This window comes from Bison bison, unplaced genomic scaffold (assembly GCF_000754665.1).
Source record: "Bison bison bison isolate TAMUID 2011002044 unplaced genomic scaffold, Bison_UMD1.0 scf7180017864338, whole genome shotgun sequence".
NCBI classification, from domain to species: domain Eukaryota; kingdom Metazoa; phylum Chordata; class Mammalia; order Artiodactyla; family Bovidae; genus Bison; species Bison bison.
The window spans coordinates 382,303-395,489 of record NW_011494910.1 but is presented as its reverse complement, the minus strand read 5'-3'; the positions used below and the strand labels follow the sequence as shown (position 1 = coordinate 395,489).

The 13,187-nt window shown below is 37.9% G+C and overlaps 1 pseudogene; it reads left to right on the top strand.

Annotated features, from left to right (window-relative positions):
• The first annotated feature begins 5,582 nt into the window (after window positions 1-5,582).
• On the top strand, window positions 5,583-6,530 carry LOC104998853 (annotated as a pseudogene).
• The last annotated feature ends 6,657 nt before the right edge of the window (window positions 6,531-13,187 follow it).

Below are 13,187 nucleotides of genomic sequence, written 5' to 3'. Positions count from 1 at the left end.
ACAATGGATTAAAGACAATCTCTTTAACAAGTGGTGCTGGGAAATCTGGTCAACCACTTGTAAAAGAATGAAACTAGAACACTTTCTAACACCATATACAAAAATAAACTCAAAATGGATTAAAGATCTAAACGTAAGACCAGAAACTATAAAACTCCTAGAGGAGAACATAGGCAAAACACTCTCTGACATACATCACAGCAGGATCCTCTATGACCCACCTCCCAGAATATTGGAAATAAAAGCAAAAATAAACAAATGGGACCTAATTAACCTTAAAAGCTTCTGCACATCAAAGGAAACTATTAGCAAGGTGAAAAGACAGCCTTCAGAATGGGAGAAAATAATAGCAAATGAAGCAACCGACAAACAACTAATCTCAAAAATATACAAGCAACTCCTACAGCTCAACTCCAGAAAAATAAATGACCCAATCAAAAAATGGGTCAAAGATCTAAATAGACATTTCTCCAAAGAAGACATACAGATGGCTAACAAACACATGAAAAGATGCTCAACATCACTCATTATCAGAGAAATGCAAATCAAAACCACTATGAGGTACCATTTCACACCAGTAAGAATGGCTGCCATCCAAAAGTCTACAAGCAATAAATGCTGGAGAGGGTGTGGAGAAAAGGGAACCCTCTTACACTGTTGGTGGGAATGCAACCTAGTACAGCCACTATGGAGAACAGTGTGGAGATTCCTTAAAAAACTGGAAATAGAACTGACTTATGATCCAGCAATCCCACTGCTGGGCATACACCCTGAGGAAACCAGAAGGGAAAGAGACACGTGTACCCCAATGTTCATCACAGCACTGTTTATAATAGCCAGGACATGGAAGCAACCTAGATGTCCATCAGCAGATGAATGGATAAGAAAGCGGTGGTACATATACACAATGGAGTATTACTCAGCCATTAAAAAGAATACATTTGAATCAGTTCTAATGAGATGGATGAAACTGGAGCCTATTATACAGAGTGAAGTAAGCCAGAAAAAAACACCAATACAGTATACTAACGCATACATAAGGAATTTAGAAACATGGTAACAATAACCCTGTATACAAGACAGCAAAAGAGACACTGATGTATAGAACAGTCTTTTGGACTCTGTGGGAGAGGGAGAGGGTGGGGTGATTTGGGAGAATGGCATTGAAATATGTATAATATCATATATGAAACGAGTTGCCAGTCCAGGTTCGATGCACGATACTGGATGCTTGGGGCTGGTGCACTGGGATGACCCAGAGGGATGGTATGGGGAGGGAGGAGGGAGGAGGGTTCAGGATGGGGAACACATGTAAACCTGTGGCGGATTCATTTTGGTATATGGCAAAACCAATACAATATTGTAAAGTTAAAAAAAAAAAAAAGAGTCTTCTTCAGCACCACATTTCTAAAGCTTCAGTTTGGTACTCAACCTTCTTTTTAGTCCAACTGTCACATCCATATGCGGCTCCTGGAAAAACTACAGCTTTGACTGTACAGGCCTTTGTCGACAAAGTGAAGTCTCTGCTTTTTAACATGCTGTCTAGATCGTCTGTCTACTGTGAGGGAAACCTGGGTTTGATTCCTGGGTTGGGAAGATCCCCTGAAGAAGGAAATGGCAACCCACTCTAGTACTCTTGCCTGGAAAATCCCATGGACAGAGGAGCCTGGTTGGCTACAGTCCATGGGGTCACACAGAGTCAGACACGACTGAGTGACTTCACTTTTCTTTCACTTTCTAGATTTGTCATAGCTTTTCTTCCAAGAAGCAAGCATATTTTAATTTCATACTTTAGTCACTGTCCACACTGATTTTGGAGCCCAAGAAAATAACTCTGCCACTGTTTCCATTTTTGCCCCATCTATTTGTCATGAAGTGGTGGGACCAGATGCTTACTAATTACTGTCCTAAGCCTAAACACCTTTGTCTCATCAACCCCTCACAAATTACCACTTTCTTGCCTAAAATGAATAAAAGCTTTCTGCTTTGGTCACTTTGAATCTCATCATTTTTTAGGGGACTTCCATATGTAGAAAAGTAAATTTGTTTTTCTCCCATTACTCTGTCTTATGTTCATTTAACTATTAGGCTAGTCATAACTTAGAAGAAAGGAAAATTATTCTGAAGCCACACACACACACACAAAATTATTGAAATAAGGGTGACTGACATGTCCTTGAGGAAAAGGTCTCAGACCATGACTAATGAATAAAGCAATAGGTAAGATTGTCATATCTATAAATGAGAAATGAAGGGAATCTTTAAAAATGGAAGAAACTAGATCAGCAATGAGAAAGAGATGAAAATCGTTAGTGAAAAAATCTATTTTAATTTCATTAAGTATCTCTTTTCATGGGAGAAGAATGTATATTTTTTGTATCCATAAAGCATAGTACTAAAACAAATTCTGATAAATTTCTGACAGTGATCAATTTTGTGAAAAGAAGGAAGTGTTAAAAGCTCAACCCTTGCTAAAGCTGTTGTGCATCCACAGGGGAAAATACAGAACTAGAGCTCTAATTAACCATGTTCTTATAACATAAAAATATAAAAGCTGAAGCTTTAGAGACTTAAGTCCCAACAGTCGCCAGACAGAAATAAAAAGCAACCTGCCTATGGTACATGTACCAGAGTGAAAAGACTGAAGACTTGTTCATTGCAGGTAGGTTTCTAAATGGATATATTTAAAGAATACAGAAAGTGGCAGAGAGACTTGCTTTTGTAGAAAAGTGAAGAAGTACTGAAAATTTTCAAATGAGTCATTTTATACTTGCTTGCTCAGTTATATAAACACTGTAATGTAATAACTTAACAAAGATACTTGTTAAACCTGTGTGATTTTGACAAACCTCATTTATAATTTGTAGAAGAATATTAAATATTTTAGTTTTTTTCTATTTTAATCAAGTGTTTTTTTTTTTTGTTCTGGGCTCCAAAATCACTGCAGATGGTGATTGCAGCCATGAAATTAAAAGACGCTTATTCCTTGGAAGGAAAGTTACGACCAACCTAGACAACATATTCAAAAGCAGAGACATTACTTTGCCAACAAAGTTCCATCTACTCAAAGCTATGGTTTTTCCAGTAGTCATGTATGGATGTGATAGCTGGACTATAAAGAAAGCTGAGCACCGAAGAATTGATGCTTTTGAACTGTGGTGTTGGACAAGACTCTTGAGAGTCCCTTGGACTGCAAGGAGTTCCAACAAGTCCATCCTAAAAGAGATCAGTCCCGAGTGCTCATTGGAAAGACTGATGTTGAAGCTGAAACTCCAATACCTTGGCCACCTGATGTGAAGAGCTGACTCACTGGAAAAGACCCTGATGCTGGGAAAGATTGAGGACAGGAGGAGAAGGGGATGACAGAGGATGAGATGGTTGGATGCATCACTGACTTGATGGACATGGGTTTGAGTGGACTCCAGGAGTTGGTGATGGATAGGGAGACCTGGTGTGCTGCAGTTCACGGGATTGCAAAGAGTTGGACACGTCTGAGTGACTGAACTGACTGAACTGAACTGAATCAAGGTTGATATGCAAACCATTTTTTCACTGTTGCAAATAATATCATTGTACAGGTAAACTTGCTCTTGTCTTTTTAAAATAATAGTAGAGATAACATATTACAACTACCAATATGTATAAATCCAAGTCCATAACACAATATTTATGATATCCAAATGCTATAATTCTTTATTGTTATTTAGTCTCTAAGTCATGTCCAACTCTTTGCCACCCCATGGGTTGTAGCCCACAAGGCTCCTCTGTCCATGGAATTTTCCTGGCAAAAATACTGGAGTGGGTTGCCATTTCCTTCTCCAAGAGATCTTTCCCACCCAAGATTCTTTACCTCTGAACCACCTGGGAAATCCACCAGAATACTTAAGCCTGCTGCTGCTGCTAAGTCACTTTAGTCGTGTCTGGCTCTGTGTGACCCCATAGATAGCAGCCCACTAGGCTCCCCTGTCCCTGAGATTCTCCAGGCAAGAACACTGGAGTGGGTTGCCATTTCCTTCTCCAATGCATGAAAGTGAAAAGTGAAAGTGAAGTCGCTCAGTTGTATCTGACTCTTAGCGACCCCATGGACTGCAGCCTACCAGGTTCCTCTGTCCATGCGATTTCCCAGACTGGAGTGGGTTGCCATTGCCTTCTCCGAATACTTAAGCTTAGAAAGAATAAAAGTCAGACCACATCCCAATTTTCTTATATCAACAGTGCATACACATGCAACTCTACTCTTTGAATATTCTAAAAGAACAGAGGAGAATATTTGTGACATTGTATATAACATAATTTATTGTGTAGAATGTAAGACTGGGGCAGGGAATTCAAGAAACATCAACTCCTTTAAACCAGAGAGAGGCAGATTTCAGAAATACTGAAGAATAGGGATCAAAGAAAACAATAAACCAATATTACAGTTTCCGGGGGATTGGGATGGAGACATCATTAATATGTAAATATTTCTGCATATGTGGGACTGAGGGACACAGGAGAAATTTTACCAAACATCTTACATATCTGATCTATTGGTGAGTAGATTATGTAGATTCTAGTTAATTACGGCCAAACGACTCATGCAGGAAACCATACTGCCTTTTCTGCCTCAGAGTCACCTGTCTTACCAGGAGCTCAACGTTAAGTCCCAAACATTCTTCATAATGTCCCCTGAGCAATAGCTCAGTGTTAGGGGAGTGCTGTCCAGCATGTAACTTATGGAGACACCTCCACCTTCTTCAGTTCCCTCCCTGCTCTGGTTAACTGATGCTTGTTAGTGGATACTGGACTTCCCCAGTGGTTCAGTGGTAAAGGATCTGCCTGCCAACGCAGGAGACTGAGGTTCAATGCCTGGATAGGGAAGATCCCCTGAGAAGGAAATGGCAACCCACTTCAGTATTCTTACCTGGAAAATCCCATGGACAGGGAAGCCTGGTCCATGGGATCACAAAAGAGTCAGACATGACTTAGCAACTAAATGACAACAACAGTAAGAATGTACACTGGATACAGGAAAAAAAAAAAAGACCTATGGGGACACAAGAGCATGTTATATCCAGGAAAATGGAATAGCTCTGCCTGTTCCGTAGTTGTGCATGATGAGAAATAACAAAAGGGACACATCCATTATTTACACCACTCATTAACTATTCTTCTCTATTTCAAGATAAAACAATATTTCTGCAATACTGAAAAGAGCAACAATCTCAGAATATGTGGGTTATCTGGACAAATTAATTTAAGAATTACTGCCTCAAATCTGAGGACATCAATTTCTTAATATAAGTAAAAGTAGCAAAAATTGTCATACACACTAATAAGGCTGACATGGAAATAATTTAGATCAAAGAATGCCACAAATAGGACAGTGCTATGTAAGTGATATCATTATTATTATTATTGATTTATACTAAAATAGATAAATTTTCAGGGAGTCAGTTTGTCTCACATAGTCCTAGCATTATCTCTTTTCTTAATTACTGAAATACAGAAAGGACCAGCAACTAAAATACTAAGGTAGTAAGATGATAACATCCTCCACTTCCATCTCCTCTTTCATAACCAGGGATTCCCAGATGTGAGTGATGGCTGCAGAGAACTGAACTCTGTTTCCAGAGTTCGTACTGCTAGGACTTTCTGGCAGATGGGATGTGCAGCAGGCGCTCTTCATTCTCTTACTGTTGGTTTTCAGCATAGCTGTGGTTGCCAATGTAGGGATGGTCCTGCTGATCAAGGTGGACCCTAGGCTCCACACATCCATGTCTTATTTCCTGAGCAATGTGTGCTCCTGTGATGTTCGCTGCTCCTCCACTGTCTATCCCAATATGCTGGCTGATTTCTCGTCTGAGCTAAAGAAGATTTCATTTAATTTGTGTGCTGTTCAGATGTATTGTTTTGGGACCTTTGCAGATGTGGAATGTCTCATGTTGACTATCATGGCTTATGATCACTATGTAGCCATTTGTAATCCACTTCTTTATGCAGTTGTCATGTCCAGGAGATTCTGTACCCAGCTTGTAGTTTTTGTGTACTTAGAACCTTTGATCTATCCAGCAGTTTTTTACCTGTTGCACAATTCAGTTGTCATTCTGCAATTCCAATGTCATCAATCATTTTTTTTCTGTAACTTCCCACCCTTATTAGTCCTGTTTTCTTCAGATACAGCCATCAATGAGATTGTGATGTTCCCTTATAGCAGCTGTGTTCTGGGTTGCAGTATCATCATTGTCTTCGTCTCCTGCAGCTACATCATAACAACCATCCTTAGAATGAACTCAGCCAAGGGGAGATGCAAAGCCTTCTCTACATGTGCCTCCCAGTTAACCACTGTGGCTATATTTCTTGGCATGCTCCTGCTCATGTATCTCAGACCCAGCTCCAGTTACTCTATGGACACAGACAAAACGGCCTCTGTCTTCCACACTGTTTTCATCCCAGTGTTAAATCCACTGATCTACAGTTTAAGAAACAAGGATGTGAAAACTGCACTGAAAAGAGCAATTGTCACTAAATTACATTTTTACCCAAAATGATTTATTTAAAGATTTTGATAGCTAATGTTCAGGTACTTTGACTGAGTCTGGTAGTCTCACCAATACAACTTTTAGATATTTTCCATCGCTTATCTTTATATCTAAAATGAATGTGGGGGTCAGAAATTATTTGTCTTCATTGTCTCTCTAAACTAAGGAAGAATAGTAATGGATTCACTTTGCTGTTTTTTAGAAAAGATATATTATATCTCTTCTCTGTTCATGTGTATGCTTCAGAGAGATATCATGGGCAGAGCAATCCTTCTTCCCACACCAACTCAATTTGTGGTCCAAATATTCCAATAATTTTTTAAAAACAATGGGATTAATAAACTTTCTCCCTCAAAAGTGAGAGTTAGTGGGTTAAAAGGTTTGTTTTTGCCTTTCTTGTGTAATAGTAACACATGTTCCATCATGATACTTAGTAGTACTTAACTAATAAAAATAAATAAAGAAAGAAAGAAAAGAAAAACCTCCTACCTTAACTCAAAGTTTCATTGATGTAAAAATGAGTTTTGCCAATTTTTGAAATTAAAAAAAATCTATTTTTAATAGGTTATTCCAGAATATCTATTTTAGACAAAATTCACTTATGCTTTTATCTTTTGGCATAGATTAAATATATATCAGAGGCAGGGGTCATTGGATGTAGAGAATTTCTCAATCTTCTATTCTTTGTCATTCTGCCCTGATTACATCAGTGGGAACAACTTTATAGTAACTACATGAATGGGAGTTGGGGGCAATGTACCAGGACCTTCTCTAAAGCTCACTAGAAAAGAAGACTCCATCTCTTTTCATGTGCTCATAGCATTATTCTTCTTAAAATTAGGGGAAAAAACCTGGTTAATATAGTTGCAGTTGTAAAGGAATTGTTATTAAAAAATTTGTGTTCAATGGGGAAAAAAGTAGTATTTGCATTAGTACTCTATTTGTAAGTACTTATATTCTCTCTCTGTATTCATGAAGTAAGCAGGAACTGTATTGTTAACAATTTAAATAGTGGTGATTGCCAAGTAGATGGATACTAAGTAATCCTCACTCTGTAACACTAAATTAAGTACTTCAGGTTGTTCTCACAGTAATAAATTAGCAGTTAATCCATTTATGAAACACTTAACATTATATCAGGTTGTCATGACCACTCATTTTATTTTACATCACCAAAAATGAACATGGAATCACTCTTTTCTGATTCCAAGAGGATGGGATAATGAGTAATACAAGGTTTTCAATTTAATTTCTTTTCTAATTCTATATATCTCATTAGGCATAAAAAGTGCTGAATATTATGTACTTTAATATATCATAAGAATAAAGCAACACATTAAAACATAATTATCAGCAGGTTATTTGCTTTCAATTACTGATTGAATTGAGTTTTAACACAAAAGTATATATTACTCTAAGATATTTTATTTTATATTCCAGATAATATATTTGCTGTTCATAGAATATTTCACATATCAGGAAATTAATTACAGTCCAACTCCTTCCACATTCAATTTACTTTAATAAAAACATACTAAACATATTCATGTCTATAAAAATTAAATCTTTCTGTGTTTCATAAAATTAGATTCAATGACTATATTTCACATATATGTATAAGATAAAGAGACATCTCTTAATCTCTTTACCATTGTTTTTTTAACTCTTTTCTTTAAAGACTGCTTTAATAGGATTTTCTGGTTCTATTTGTGTTTAATCTTAAGAAAATTATCAAGCAGTAAACACTCAATGTTCTGTCTGATTGACATTTTTAAAGTATGAAAATATAGTGTGCATATCTGTGCCTGTGTATGTGTGATACTTCTTCTGGGTGTATTAATACTCACTACATCAATAAGTGTGTGGCTTGATCTTAAGAGGCAGCAAATTTAACCTAGTTTGAAGTCATCTTCTTCAGCATTCTATGAACTGAAAAAACCATAACGGAATTGGGTCTGAATTTGTATTTCAGCTTGCTAGCAAAGTGACCTACAACAAATCATTTTTTCTCTTTGGGATATAGTATCTACTCTGCTAAAAGATGGGCTTAGACAGAATAATCTTTCTTGTCTATTCCTGCTACCACATTCTGTAGCTACATTGGTATGAACCTATCAAGACAATAGCCAATTCTTTTGGTGTGTGTGTTTTTTCTCTTTAAGCATATTCATTACAATAGACCTTGGATGAAAGTGGCAATCATAAGACAGCATGTGTTTCAGGAGTCCTAATGCCATCAAGCTGGACCCATTAAACCATTATTTCATTCTGCCTTTTTAAAATGGGTAATCAAATGTATTAGTCATGAGAAAAAAACTACACAGTAGCTAAAATTAAAGTGAAAGACATCACTGGTATTGATGTTTAATAACCAGAGGATTCACAATGACAGTGTGTTAGTGGAGGTGGGTATTGACATATTTCATAGAAAATTATAAGATGATATAAAAACACTGTTGATATTTATTTACAGAGCAACTATTTATGATAATACCTGAAGACTGGAAGAAAAGATTTCCACACCTAAAGATACAGAGAAGGACCGCTGTGAAATGGGGAGGAGGGACGGAGACATGGCATGGTCAGACCCACACCCCAGGCGGGCAGCTCACAAATGGAGGGATGGAGACAACTGCAGAGTCTCTCCCCAAGGGAGTGAAGGGGCTGAGCTCCCATTGGACTGCCTCGCCCAGGGCCCCTCCACTGCAAAACAAGCCCAGAAGGTCTGGCTTTGAAAGCTGGAAAGGCGTGCCTATGAGAGAGCTGGATGGCTGCAGGAAACAGACTCAATTCTTAAAGGGTCTGCACATGATCTCATGCATTCTGAGTGTGAGTGTAAAGGCCTTAATTTTAAGGGAGCCCAGATCAGATCCATTTGCTGATCTTGGAGAGCCTCTTGTAGAAGCAGCAGCCAAGTGGAACTCCTGTGGAAACACAGATGCTGGCAGCAGCCACTTCTGAGATCTCATTTGGGCACTAGGACACTCTTATGACAACCAGCATTGCCTAGTCCTCACTCTGCTCTGTTAGTGCAAAGTGCTTACTCATCCACTAGATAGTTGCCATCAGACCCAGAAGCCCCAGGTGCTGTAGCTAGATGCCCAGGGACCAGAACTCTCCCAGCAATGGGCTGAAATGAACCCCAACCTCTCCAAGCCTCTGACCAGCCACAGGGACCCCAGTCCTGTCCACTAGCAGGCCTGGAACAGTCCTAGCCCCTCCATGCCTGTAGCCAGTCACCTCAGGACCTAAGCCTGTACAACAATGGGCCAGGAGCCACTGTATCAGGCAGAACATTTTAGCCAAACTGGCCAGAGGGCAATTCACCTAGGAGTACTTCCACAGTAGCTGGCTCCATCACAACACAAAGGCTCACACAGCTCACATACAGGAACCCTATGTGGTGGAAAGATAGGAAACGTAACTGACTTACCTAGTACATATACATAGCTCAGCTGGTAAAGAAGCTGCCTGCAATTCAGGAGACCCTGGTTCAACTCCTGGATCAGAAAGATCCCCTGGAGAAGGGATAGGCTATCCGCTCCAGTATTCTTGGGCTTCCCTGGTGGCTCAGCTGGTAAAGAATCCACCTGCAAAGTGAGAGACCTGGGTTCAATCCCTGGGTTGGGAAGCTCCTCTGGAGAAGGGAATGGCTACCCACTCCAGTATTCTGGCTTAGAGAATCCCATGGACTGTGTATCCATCGGGTTGCAAAGAGTCAGACATGATTGAGTGACTTTCACTTCACCTCACTTCATGTAAAGTGAGGAAGCAGAGAAATAAATTCCAAACAAAAGGACAAAATAAAACCTCAGAAGAATAACTAACCTAAATGGTGATAAGCAACTATGATAAAATTTCAAAGCAGTCATCATGAGGATGATTCAATTTTCAAATTAATCAGTGTGATACATCACATTAACAAGTTAAAAAAATAATCTCATATGTTCATCTTAATAGATGAAAATAAAGCTAATGACAAAATTCAACATATGATGTTGAAGTTGATATAAAGAGAGCATAGCTCAAAAAACAATAAAGGATATATATGACAAGCCTATAATCAACATCAAACTCAACAATGAAAAGCTGACAGCATTTTATCTAAGATCAGGAGCAAGACAAGGATGCTCATTTTCATCAATTTTATTCAGTATAGTGCTGAAAATCCCAGTTTCAGCAAGAAGACAAGGTAAAAAATAAAAGAAATCAAAATTGAAAAGGAGACAGTTTTAATAAAACTATCATTACCTGACCTGGAGAAGGAAATGGCAGCCCACTCCAGTGTTCTTGCCTGGAGAATCCCATGGACAGAGGAACTTGCCAGGCTACAGTCCATGGGGTCACAAAGAGTCAGACACGACTGAGTGCACACGCGTGTGTGCGCGCGCACACACACACACACACCATTACTTGAAGATTCATGATATAGTATCTAGAAAATCCTAAAAACATTGGCAACAAGTAAAACTATTAGGACCCATCAACAAATTCAATAAAGCTGCAGAATAAAAGTCATATACAGAAATCTGCCCTACCTTCAGCTGTATATTGAGTACTATATATGTTTCTGAAGAGCTATTGTTGTATCACCCTTTGATGTAGAGATTAATAAAATGATTGTTAAGGGAACTTAAATGCACATCACTTCATCAACATTTTTATTTATAAAAATATTTTGGTTTTGCTTCGCTAAACATAGTGGAAACTATAAGATGAAATATGATAACTCTTTAATACCATCATAATTATAAACTGAAGATAAACCTCTGGTGTAGGATCATCAAAGAAACTAAGTAACTGAGGATTTCAATGCTGTCCTGATGAACCAAATTAGTTTAGAACTGGATCTAAAAATTCACTTTTTTTGTTCCTGCAGAATCCATTTAGAGGAAAAAAAAATAAATGATTTTATATGTGTGAAATTATACAAATAATTGAAATCTTGTTGGATAACATGCGACTTCAGAAATGAAATCACAGACAGTTAATGAGGAAAAAAAGGTATTGGTTAGTAACATATCATTGAAAAACTGTTATATTCCAAAGTAGGAAGGTGAAGGAGATTGTTTCAGCAGTAAAGAAACATTAAAAATAATTAAGGGTAAACAAACAAACAAATAAATAATCACTATATTTAATAAATCTATTAATTTCAAGGGAAATAATAACAGATAAAATAATTAAGTGGAGAGTCCATTTCAGTTTCATTATATGTCTGATTTGACTGGAGGAAGATGATGTAGACTCGGGGTCACAATAAATCATACTGAAAAATCATTTAACCTTCCTGATATGATCAATTTTCTTCAAGTGTGAAGAATTAAAGTTCAGCCTTTTCTAAAGTTGTTGCAGCATTCATGGGGGAAAATACAAAACTAGAAATCTAATTAATCACATGCTTGCATAACACAGAAGAGTGAGGGCAAATGCCTTAGAGATTTAACTCCCAACTGTCACTAAGTAAAAATTAAGTGTGATCTGTCTGTATTGTTCACCTGCCAGAGGCAAGCTCAGCAGAACTTGCTCATTGTAGGTAGGTTTCTGAGTTGCCAAATTTGAAGAATGAAGAATAAGAGCCTTAAATTTCAAAAACTAAGGAATCAAATATTTGGAGACTTGTAAATGAACACTTTATTTAGTTATTTCCTTTGGTTAATAATCTGTAATCTAATGGAAAAAACATTGTATTTTTTAAATTAATTTGTTTAATTGGAGGCTAATTATAATATTGTGGTGGTTTTGCCATACATTGATATGAGTCAGCCATGGGTGTACATCTGTCCTCCACTGTATTTCTTATTAAAGCAGGACAAATCAGATTTATTTTGATTAGCAAACAATTTTACATATGTATATCTTAAAATTAAGGGGAAAAGCTGGATTTTTAAAAAAATTTTTTTAAAAATTTTATTTTATTTTTAAACTTTACATAATTGTATTAGTTTTGCCAAATATCAAAATGAATCCGTCACAGGTATACATGTGTTCCCCATCCTGAACCCTCCTCCCTCCTCCCTCCCCATACCATCCCTCTGGGTTGTCCCAGTGCACCAGCCCCAAGCATCCAGTATCGTGCATCGAACCTGGACTGGCATCTCATTTCATACATGATATTTTACATGTTTCAATGCCATTCTCCCAAATCTTCCCACCCTCTCCCTCTCCCATGGAGTCCATGAGACTGTTCTATACATCAGTGTCTCTTTTGCTGTCTCGTACACAGGGTTATTGTTACCATCTTTCTAAATTCCATATATATGCGTTAGTATACTGTATTGGTGTTTTTCCTTCTGGCTTACTTCATCCACCCCATTAGAACTGATTCAAATGTTTTCTTTTTAATGGCTGAGTAATACTCCATTGTGTATATGTACCATAGCTTTCTTATCCATTCATCTGCTGATGGACATTTAGGTTGCTTCCATGTCCTGGCTATTATAAACAGTGCTGTGATGAACATTGGGGTACATGTGTCTCTTTCCCTTCTGGTTTCCTCAGTGTGTATGCCCAGCAGTGGGATTGCTGGTTCATAAGGCAGTTCTATTTCCAGTTTTTTAAGGACTCTCCACACTGTTCTCCATAGTGGCTGTACTAGTTTGCATTCCCACCAACAGTGTAAGAGGGTTCCCTTTTCTCCACACCCTCTCCAGCATTTGTTATTTG